Source organism: Manis javanica, chromosome 1 (genome assembly GCF_040802235.1).
Source record: "Manis javanica isolate MJ-LG chromosome 1, MJ_LKY, whole genome shotgun sequence".
NCBI classification, from domain to species: domain Eukaryota; kingdom Metazoa; phylum Chordata; class Mammalia; order Pholidota; family Manidae; genus Manis; species Manis javanica.
Genome location: NC_133156.1, coordinates 151510989 through 151523302, shown reverse-complemented (window position 1 = coordinate 151523302; position 12314 = coordinate 151510989).

Genomic DNA, 12314 nt, shown 5'->3' with positions numbered 1-12314 from the left:
CTTAGGGAAGTCTGGGTGATGACCCACACTTCCTAAGAAATTCCAACTCATGTATCAGTTTCTGCAGACCACCAAGGATCATCGGGGACACCCTTTGTCTCCTTGCAGTCTGCTTCCAGTCCGAGGATCTCCGTTTGTCCTCCCCTGTTTGTCTCCTTCTCTGTCCTTTAGCCATGGGAGCCTCCTCATCCCTCCCTGAAAGTTCACCTCTTGAATGTCTGCTTAAGCATCTGGCTACCCTCTCCCTGATGCCTGATATAAAAGCAAAACTTCTCCGTAAATATTGCTCCCAAGATTGGCCGACATACCCCCTAGACAATAACAACCAGTGGCCTGAAGGGGGAACTCTTGATCCTAACATCACTCGCAGTCTCTTAAACTACTGCCAGCGCCTGAAAAAATGGAAGGAGATTCCCTATATCGAAGCTTTTTGCCTCCTAGCTCAAAATCCCAGTCTCTGCACCACCTGCTCCCCACCCCAAGTTCTCCTAGCCTGCAAGCCATCTCCCTCCCCTCCACACATGCCCAGTCCCTCTTCGATTACCTTTGACCCGGCCAACGAGCCTCTGCCATACAGACTTCCCCCTTCGGCCCCTTCCCCTCCTACAACCCCTCCACCCTCCGCCACCACTGCTGCCTCTTTCCCCGCGGCGGAAGCCTCCTGTCCTCTCCCTTCCCCCTCCTCCCCACCCTCCACCACCATCTCCTCCCCCACCTCACCCCCTCCTCCTCTGTCCCCCTCACCTCCCCCCCTCCCGCAGATTGAGCCTGAGCCTTTCAGCCCCCCTCTAACTAAGTTCCAGGAGCCTCCTCTGTCTTTGCCCCCTCAGACTCAGTCCAGAGGGCCTCCCAAAATTATTGCAGCTTTGCCCCAATCACCTGTTTCCCCCACACACACTGAGCCAGAACCCTTCAGCCCCCCTCAGACCCGGTCCCGAGGGCCTCCCAAAGTTATTGCCCCCCTCCGGGAGGTGGCAAGATCCGAAAGCATCGTGCGCGTTCACGTCCCTTTCTCCTTAGGAGATTTAGCCCAACTAGAGAAACGCCTAGGTTCCTTTTCCACTGATCCCACGACATACATCAGGGAGTTTCAATGGACCCTCCAGTCTTACAGCCTCACGCATAATGACATTTTCATGCTCCTGGCCAATACTCTCCTCCCTGAAGAGCGTAGACGAGTTTAGGACTTTGCCCAAATGCACACTACCGAAACCCACAGGACTGACCCCACCTATCCCCCTGGGCCCACGGCTGTCCCCGAACAAGACCCGCACTGAGATTATAACACCGCCATGGGTCTCTGCTCTCGAGATATTTTTGCCTCCTGCTTAATAGCAGGTCTGAAAAAGGCAGCTCGTAAAGTACTCAATATTCAAAAGCTCCAAGACATAATTCAAAAGAGAGACGAAACCCCCTCTGAGTTCTTAGACAGACTCACTCAAGCCCTATTACAGTATACCAGCCTGGACCCAGAAACACCTGAAGGAAGACATGTCCTTATGACATACTTCCTAGCTCAAAGCTACCCCGACATTAAAGCTAAACTCAAAAAGTTAGAACAGGGCCCCGCTACCCCACAGACTGAGATCCTAACAGTGGCCTTTAAAGTCTTCCATAACCGGGAGGAGGAGAAAGAACACCATAAACAAAAGGCTGATCAGGCCAATTTCCAGATGTTGGCCCAGCTGATAAAACCACAACCTGGGTGCCCCTCTACAAACAAGCCCCCCCCCCAGGAGCTTGTTTCAAGTGCGGAAAAGAGGGACATTGGTCAAGGGCGTACCCCTCCCCCAGATCTCCTACCACCCCATGCCCCAGATGCCACAGAAAGGGCCACTGGGGGTCTGATTGCCCAACCACCCAAAGGGGAGGCTGGACAAACAACCCGCATCCTAAGCCCGCCATAGTGGGGCTGACAGAAGAAGATTGACGTGGCCCGGGAGCTTCTTGCCCGACCATTTCCATCACCAAACAGGAGCCCAGGGTTATTTTAACAGTAAACGGTCGCCCCATCTCCTTCCTCCTAGATACAGGAGCCACCTTCTCAGTCTTGCGAACCTACCACGCCAGCCATTACTTCTATAGTTGGGGTAGGAGGTAAACAGATTTTCCCATTAAACCCCCCCCTTTATGCACAATCCTAGACAATCCCATACCTTTCTCCCATTCCTTCCTAGTTATGCCCCAGTGTCCCATCCCTTTACTAGGATGAGACATCCTTTCCCTCCTCCACGTTTCCATAACTATATCCACTCCCACAGCCCCCAGTACTCCCTTTCTGATGGCCCTCATAGCCGACAACCCCCCTCTACCCAATGAAATCTCCAGTTCCGCCCTCATACACCCTGTAAATCCCAAAGTTTGGGACATTACAAGCCCCTCCGTGGCCCTATGTCCCCCTGCCTCTATCAAATTATGTGACCTCTCTCAGTATACATGTCAGGCCCAATACCCCCTAACCACTTCAGCCCTCATAGGCCTCCAACCCATCATTCAAGATCTCTTAAACAAAAATTACCTCAGACCCACTCACTCCCCATTTAATACCCTCATATTAGCTGTTAAAAAAAAACCAACAGATCTTTCCGCCTTGTCCAAGACCTTCGCCTTATCAACATGGCCATTGTCCCTATCCATCCCTTAGTTCCAAATCCATACACCCTTTTATCGCAGATCACTGCCTCAGCATCCCACTTCTCAGTCCTAGATCTCAAGGACTCATTTTTTTCTATCCCTCTAGAACCCTCCTCCCAAGATTTTTTCGCCTTCACCTGGACGGACCCATGCACCAGACATTCTGAACAACTTACTTGGACAGCTTTGCCACAAGGCTTCTGAGATAGTCCCCACATTTTTGGACAAGTCCTAGCTCAAGACCTCAAACAGTTTCATCATGATCACCCCGAGTCCACTTTATTACAATATGTAGATGATCTTCTGCTCTGCAGTCCCTCGTGGGAACAGTCTCAACTTGACACTGCATCTCTACTTAACTTTCTAGCTTCCAGAGGTTACCGGGTATCCCCCGTCAAAGCCCAAATCTCTTCCCCTTCTGTCCCTTACCTTGGATTCCTTCTGTCTCAACAAAGAAAGTCCATTACCTTAGACAGAAAATGACTCCTCTCTGACCTACCCGTTCCCAAAACCAAGACAGAAATCCTTTCCTTTCTACGCCTGGCTGGGTATTTTAGAGCGTGGATCCCTAACTTCTCCCTGTTGGCAAGACCCCTATACGACCTCAGCAAGGGCCCCCCTGAAGAACCATTATCATCCTCACCCTGACACTCCTTCATTAAGCTCCATCAAGCCCTTGTGGAAGCTCCAGCTCTCCATCTCCCTGATTTGTCAAAACCCTTCTCATTGTACATTCATGAGAGGTCCAGTCAAGCTCTAGGAGTCCTAGGCCAATATTATGGCCCATCCTTTGCCCCAGTAGCTTATCTCTCCAAGCAATTAGACCCCACAGTTTGGGGATGGGCCCCCTGCCTACGGGCATTAGCTGCTGGACAGGTCTTGCAGAAAGAAGCTCATAAACTAACATTCGGAGCGCCCCTTACCATTCTGTCCCCACATCACCTAAAAGATCTCTTAACCTACAAAAGTTTACAGACTCTCTCTCCCTCCAGACTCCTGACCTTACTATCCTCTTTCCTCCAAAATCCAAACATTTCTTTCCTCCCCTGCCAGCCCCTGAATCCGGCCACTCTTCTTCCTCTACCCTACTCTCCTCATACTCCCTCGCATGATTGCCTAGAAGCCCTTCACAACTTCCTTCCGTGCCACTCCACGATCTCTGAAGGAGCCCTCTCACACTCCGACCTCATCTGGTTTACTGATGGGTCCTCTTTTAAACATGAGGGCACCCACTACTCAGGATACGCAGTAGTCTCCCTCAAAGATGTCATTGAGGCACGAGCCCTACCCCCTGGTACAACCAATCAGCAGGCCGAACTCACTGCAGCCACCAGAGCTTGCACTCTGGCCCGGGACATGTCTCTCACATTGTACACTGACTCCAAGTACGTATTCCACATTCTCTTTTCCCACGCGGCACTATGGAAAGAACGAGGCCTCCTCACCACAAAGGGAAATTCCATAACTAATTCAGCCTTAATTACTAAACTTCCAGAGGCTTCACAACTCCCACACCAACTAGGCATAGTCCACTGCAAATCACATCAAAAGGATGACCCCCCCCATTGCAAGAGGTAACAACAAAGCTGACAGAGTAGCCTGGTCAGTTGCCCTATCAGAAGACACACCAGACAACAATCCATCTGCCCTTGCAGTTTTAGCCTTATCACAAGATGCCCTCTGCTCTCAGGACAAAGAGTCTCTCTTCCACCTCTTACATGACCTGTTCCATCCCAGCCCCCAATCCTTGATCCATTTTTTACAATCTTTTCTTCCTCTCTCTCCTGAAGACAAAACCCTACTTAACCAAATCACCTGCAAGTGCACCATCTGCCAACGCACTAACCCTAATACCCCCCTCAAGGCCCGACCCTTCCCGGCTCATCAAGCAAGGGGTAATGTCCCCGCTGCAGATTGGCAAATAGACTTCACTAACATGCCCCCTGTACGGTGTACCAGATACCTACTCGTGTTAGTAGATACATTTTCAGGATGGGTCGAAGCTTTCCCCACCAATAACAAACGAGCGTCCGCGGTTGCCTCTATCCTCCTCACCCAGATCTTTCCTAGGTTCAGGATGCCCACTTCCCTCCAATCAGATAATGGCCCTGAGTTCACTGCCCAAATTATCCAGAACCTCTCCAAGTCGCTCTCACTGCCCTGGTATTTACATTGTCCTTATCGACCACAAGCTTCGGGAAAAGTAGAAAGAGCCAATAGGACTCTAAAAGACATCCTGACCAAACTATCTCTAGAACTATACCTTGACTGGGTTCGCTTACATCCCTTAGCTCTACTCCGCATTCGAGCCCTCCCAAAGAAACCTTCCTTCTTGTCGCCCTTTGATATCATGTACAGCCGCCCGATTCTACCCCCGGGGCTCCCAGTACCCACAGTATTACTCCTCCAACCATTTCATGAAATATACCAACGGCTCATTCTCCTTATCAATCCCAGATCCCTGGGATTCTCGATGGGCTGCCGGAGTGACAGCCTCAGTTTACTACAGGGGGTCCTCGACCCCCCACGGTACCCTTGATATCTCTCAAGAGTATGTTCCCTCTCACTCCCAGATCTCTCAAGTTGCATCAGATATCAGACATTCCGAAAAAGTCATTATCCAAACCCTTGATGGCGCCTCTTCATCTTCTTATTCCTCCTACTCTTGGTTACAACTCATTCAAGACACCACCATCTTTCTCAACCACACCCTCAACACCGCCAATTGTTTCTTGTGCGCATCACTACAGCGCCCACTGCTGGCCGCCGTGCCCCTTAATATTTCCAACTACTCCTTCCATGCAGAAAGACAACCCCTCTGCCCCCTGGCAGACATACCCCTATGGGAACCAGAATATGCAGATAATCTCACCATCCACCACTGTGTAGGCCCAACTCCACCCCCCTCCAGCGCACTTCACTGCCTCTCTATCTACACCCCTACCTCGGCTCTAAGACTTTTACACAACCGGGACACTTCTTTTGGTGTAATGGCAGTCTTTTCAACTCACTGCCTCTTAACTCCTATACACCCTGCATTCTCGTCACCCTAATCCCACAGCTTACACTTTACAGCATAGCAGAATTCCTTGAGCTCCAACCTCCCTTGCCCTCGCGCACAAAAAGGGCTGCTTTCCTTCCCATCATGGCCGGTATCTCTTTGATCACCTCAGCCATGGGGGCAGGGTTTTCGGGAGGAGCCTTGGGTCACTCTCTATGGGCAGTTAGAGATCTCGACGCCAAACTTGAGGGAGCCCTGACATCCACTGCCAATTCCCTAGCCTCTCTCCAAAGACAGGTCACTTTGCTAGCTAAAGTCACCCTTCAAAACCGGCGGGCCCTAGATCTGCTTACAGCCAAGAAGGGTGGCACCTGCGTCTTCCTCTGGGAAGAGTGCTGCTATTACATCAACGAATCTGGCATTGTAGAAACTGACATCACCAAACTCACCGACCTTGCCTCCAGTCTCCACTCTGCTTCCAATTCCAACCCATTCTCATCAATACTAACAAACCCCCTCCTTACCTGGGTCTGGCCCATTGCAGGCCCCATAATAGTCATTCTTCTCGTCTGTCTCTTCTTACCCTGTATAATAAAGTTCATCAAATCCCAAGTCGGAAAAATCTCTAATCAAGCTTTCAACCAGCTTTTACTCAGGAACTACCAGCTTCTGGCCACAGAAAATCCCTCACCCTCATGTGACCTCCTCACCACACGCTGAGATGGACCTCTCTTTCCACTGGAAACTGTTCCTGGAAACAATGGCCACAGCCCCCTGGCTCCTGACACCCATATACTCTTGGCACCATTGGAATCAACAGGTCCTCGACCTATGGTTACAGGGAACCTTCATTGATTTCCAACCTGAAGAAGTCCACATCTACTCATCCTTACTGTGGGAATCCTGTCAACCCTTTCCTCCCAATCCTCAAGCCCTCACTTCCTTCTCCGCCCCTGTTCAGCAAGAAGCAGTCAGAGAGAAAGCAATGTCCACAACCCCATAGAGGAGAAAGGGGGGAATGAAGGTTCCCCACCAGTAAGATGGCAAACTTCTGGCTTCTCTTCGGGGTCCTCGGTTCCCGCTGGAGCCACCTAAAGCCCAATCACCTCTCGCCCCACTCCCAATCCCAGCACCTAGCCAACAGCCAACAGCCCCATAGAAGTAACACCACAATCACCCTATGCCCCTTCCTATATAACGCAGCACCTTTCCCTAATAAAGCGGAATTCTCCAGTGAATTGCTGTTGTGTGTCGCTCCTTTCCTTTCAACACCTAGTTAACCTTCATCATCATATATAGTTACAAAAAAGTATTTTTTATTGTGATGAGGACTTTTAGGACCTACACTTTTGGCAACTAAAGTACAGCAGGGTGACTGTAGTTAACAGTATTGCATAATTGAGTGTTGCTAAGAGAGTAGATCTCATATTTTTTAAAAGAAGTATCTTCACAGTCGTTTAACCAAATACCATAGCATCATTTATTCCCTTATCTGTATGGCTTCTTTTATTGAAGTATCACTGATATACAATCATTTTTTTCTTTTATTTTGGTATCATTAATATGCAATTACATGAGCAACATTATGCTTCCTAGACTGCCCCCATCACCAAATCCCCCCACATACTCCATTGCAGTCACTGTCCATCAGCGTAGTAAGATGCTATAGAATCTCTACTTGTCTTCTCTGTGTTGTACAGCCCTCTCCGTGCCCCCACCCCTACATTATGTCTGCTAATTGTAATGCCCTTTATGTTGGTTTCCAATATACAACACAGTTGTTCAACAATTACCCACATTATTAAATCCTCACCCCCTCTAGTGCAGTTACTATCTGTCAACACAGAAAGATGTTACAGAATCACTGAAATCATTGACTATATTCTCCATGCTACACCTCCATCCCCATGACCAACTTATACTATGATTAAGATTTTTGTGCCCCTTTATTCCACTCAATCTCCCCACCTACCCACCCTAACCCCTCCCACATGTAACCACCAGTCACTTCTCAATGTCTATTGATGTTTTGTTCATTCTGGTTTGCTTTGTTTTTATATTCCATAAATAAATGAAATAATATGGTATTTGTCTTTCTCTGCCTGGTTTATTTCACTGAGCAAAATACCCTCTAGCTCCATCCATGATGTTGCAAGTGGCAGGATTTCTTTTTATTTTAATGGCTGAATAAAATTCCATTGTATATATGTACCACCTATTCTTTATCCAGTCATCTACTGATGGACAGTTAGGTTGCTTCCATATCTTGGCTATAGTAAATAGTGCTGTGATAAACATAGGGCTGCATATGTCTCTTTAAATCAGGGATTTTGTTTGCTTTGGATAAATTCCTAGAAGTGGAATTACTGGGTCAAATGGTATTTCTATTTTTAGTTTTTTGAGGAACCTCCATAATGCTTTTTTTTCACAGCGGTTTCACCAATTCACATTCCCACCAGCAGTGTAGGAGGGCTCCTATTTCTCTATACCCTCACCAGCATTTGTTCCTTGTCTTTTGGATGTTGGCCATTCTAATCAGTGTGAGGTGATATGTCGTTGTGGTTTTAATTTGCATTTCCCTGATGATTAGTGATGGAGAGTATCTATTCATGTGCTTATTGACCATTTTAATTTCTTCTTTGAAAAATGTTCAGGTCCTCCACCCATTTTTTAATTAGGTTATTATTATTATTATTACTATTATTTTAGTGTTGTGTTGTATGAGTTCTTTGTTTTAGATATTAACCCGTTATTGGATAAATCATTTATGAATATATTCTCCATTACTGTGGGATGCCTTTTTGTTCTGCTGATGGTACCAAAGTTTTTAGTTTGATGTCATCCCATTTGTTTCATTTGTTCTTTTGTTCCCCTTGCCCCAGGAAATGTGTCCAGGAAAAAATTGCTCACATTTATGTTCAAGAGATTTTTGCCATGTTTTCTTCTATGAATTTTACAGTTTCACAACTTACATTCAGGTCTTTGACCCATTTTGAGTTTACTTTTGTGTATGGAGTTAGAGAGTAATCCAGTTTCATTCTTTTGCATGTAGCTGTTCAGTTTTGCCAATACCAGCTGTTGAAGAGGCTGTCATTTCCCCATTGTATATCCATGGCTCCTTTTCCTGTATTAATTGATCATATATGCAAGGGTTTGTATCTGGGCTGTCTATTTTGTTCCATTGATCTATGGATCTGTTCTTGTGCCAGAACCAAATTGTCTTGATTACTGTAACTCTGTACTAGAGCTTGAGGTCAGGGAGTGTAATCCCTCCTGTTTTATTCTTCTTTCTCAGAATTGCTTTGGCTATTTGGGGTCTTTTGTGGTTCCATATGACTTTTAGAACTATTTGTTCTAGTTCATTGAAGAATGCTGTTGGTATTTTGATAGGGATTGCATTGAGTCTATGAATTGTTTGAGGCAGAATGGCCATTTTGACAATATTAGTTCTTCCTATCCATGAGCATGGGATAGATTTCCATTTATTTGTATCTTCCTTCATTTCTCTCATGTTGTAGTTTTCAGAGTACAGGTCTTTTACCTCCTTGGTTAGGTTTATTTCTAGGTTATTTTATTCTTTTTGATACAATTGTAATTTTATGGCTTTGTTTTAATAAAGGTAATCTAGGTTCATTGTAAACACTGCAGAAATATAAACATAGCAAAACAAAGCAGGGGGAAGGTCACCTATTACCCCACCATTCTAGGATACTATTGTTATCATTTGTACAGTTTTTCAGGTTTTTTTCTCTGCACATATACACAGACATTTTTTACTATCCAGAGACAGGGTCATATTCCACATACAGTTCCATTAGCTTGCTTTTTAAATTTTAACAATATATAATGAACTTCTTTCTATTCATGTCAACTTACATAGTTCAATGCAGCCAGTTATAATAACTGCATGATATTTCACTGAATGGATGCACCATGAAGTGTTCATTCACTTCTACTGATGGACTCTTAGGTGGTTCCCACTTACTACTAGTATTAGTGGTGCTAATGAGTATCCATATCTCCATACCTGTGCACTTGTCTGAATATTTCCAGAGGAGAAATTCCAAACAGTGGGATTGTTGGGTCAATGGGATACACACATTAAACATTAATATACATTACCACACTGCCTTCCAGAGAGCTTTCACCAAGGGGTCCATTTTCCCACACCTGTGCCAATAGACATATCTACACATATATTTAGGTTTTGTTTTACTTATGTGTTTATAAGAACTTTAGTAAAAATATTAACTTTTGATTACCAATATTTTCCTCCAATTTTCTTTTAACTATACTGATAGCTAAAAGACTCATTTTTACTGAGTTGTATATTTACCTTTACCTTGAGTCTGGGTTCAGTGATGAACTTTTCTTTCTAAGTGTTTGTCTTGAGATAATTGTAAATTCACATGCAGTTGTAGGAAACACTATAGAGAAGTTCTTTCTACCCCTCACTCAGTTTTCTCCAATGGTGACTTGCATAATATAGTAAGATATCCCAGTCAAGAAATTGACATTGATACAGTCCACTGACCTTACTTGGATTTCTTCATTTTTCCATGTACTTGTTTGTGTTTGTGTATTTGGTTCTGTGCAAGTTGATCACATGCTGATTCATGTGACCAACCGCCCTCAGCACTGTCAGCACACATAACAGTTTCATGACAAAGAGCCCTAATGCCTGTGAGCCACATGCACTCCTGCCAAGCATTAAATCTGTCCTTCGTTTCTAAATTTTGTCATTTCAAGAAATTTATATAAATTGAATCACACAGTGTATGTAACCTTTGGAGACTGGCTTTAAAAAATTCAGTGAAATGCCCTTGAGATCCACCCAAACTGTGTATCAGCAGTTTGTTTCTTTCTTGGTGAGTGGTTTTCCAAGGTATGCACATGCATAGTTTGTTTAACCTTTCACCCACTGGAGGACATTGGGGTGTTTTGCAAGTGTTGGCTACTTCATCTATGTGAACATTTGTGTACAGGTTTGTGTGTGAACATAAGTTTTTATTTCTCTGGGATAATGCCCAAGAGTGTAATTGCTGGGTCATACAGTAAGCACATGTTTAGTTTTAGTGAAAACATGTTTATACGTTTCCCCAGAGTGACTATACTATTTAACATTCCCACTAACAGTGAGTGACCCACTACTTTCACATCCTGGTCAACAAATTTTTACTTGTTATTTTTTTTAATTTATAATTTTGGTATCATTAATCTACAATTACATGACGAACATTATGTTTATTAGGCTCCCCCCATCACCAAGTCCCCCCCACAAACCCCACTAGAGTCACTGTCCATCAGCGTAGTAAGATGCTATAGAATCACTACTTGTCTTCTCTGTGTTGCACAGCCCTCCCTGTGCCCCCACACACACTATACATGCTAATCCTAATGCCCCTTTCTTTTTCCCCCTCCCTTATCCCTTCCTTCCCACCCATCCTCCTCAGTCCCTTTCCCTTTGGTAACTGTTAGTCCTTTCTTGGGTTCTGTGATTGTGGTGCTGTTTTTGTTCCTTCAGTTTTTCTTTGTTCTTATACTCCATATATGAGTGAAATCACACTGTTATTTTTATCTTAGTATTTTATTAAATTTTTATTTTTTATTTTAGCTGTTCTCTGATAGATGTATAGTGTATCTTGTGGCTTAAATGTGGATTTCCCTAACCGTTAATGATGCCAAACACCTTTTCATGTCACATACATCCTGTTTGGTGATGTATCTTTCCAAGTATTTTGATATTTTTAAACTGTATTTGTTTTTACTGTTGAGATTGGAGAGTAATTTACACATGCTGTAATTCCACATAGTTCTTGGTGCAGGCACATTCAGGACTTATGTCTTTTTGGTAAATTGATCCTTTTATTGTTATATGTTGTCCATCTTTTTCTCTAGTAATTTTTTTCCCTCAGAAGTCTGCTTTATCTGATTTAATATAGCCAGTCCTGATTTTGTAAGAATTAATGTCTGCATGGTACATCTTTTTACACCCTTTTACTTTCTACCTGCCTGTATTACATTTGATTGAATTTCTTGCAGACAGCACATTGGATTTTTTTATCCACTCTGCCAATCTCTGTCTTTTCATTGGTGTATATGGACCTTGTATATTTAAGGTAATCATAGATATATTAGAAGTTAAGCCTGTCATTTTATTACCTGTTTTCTGTTTGTTTCCTCTATTTCTTGTTCCTCTGTTCTCTTTTTCTACTTTTGTGTGGGTTACTTAAACATTTTGTGTGGTGTTTTTGAGTATATCACTTTGTGTAGTTTTGCTTTAAAATATAGTTCCTGAAGTATTCTCTCTACACACATCAAATACCACATCAGATGGAATGTAACTTTTGCTTCAGCTATCAAATATGATTTAAGAACCTCATGAGAAGTAGGATAGTCTACTCTAGTTACCTACCCAATGCTTACCTTTAATTTCTGAAGTCCCAGGCCTTCTGTTGTCTTTTCTTTTCTGGTTTTCTCCATTCTCTATGGGCAGATTTGCCAGCCACAAATTATCTTACTTTTCCTTCATTTGAGAATGGCTTTATTTCCTCTTCATACCTGAAGAAACTTTTCATGGTCAATGATTCTTTCAGCACTTGAAAAATGTGCCACTTCCTTCTGGCACTTACAGTTTCTGATGAGAAATCTGAACTGGTGTTCCATCATTGATCACATG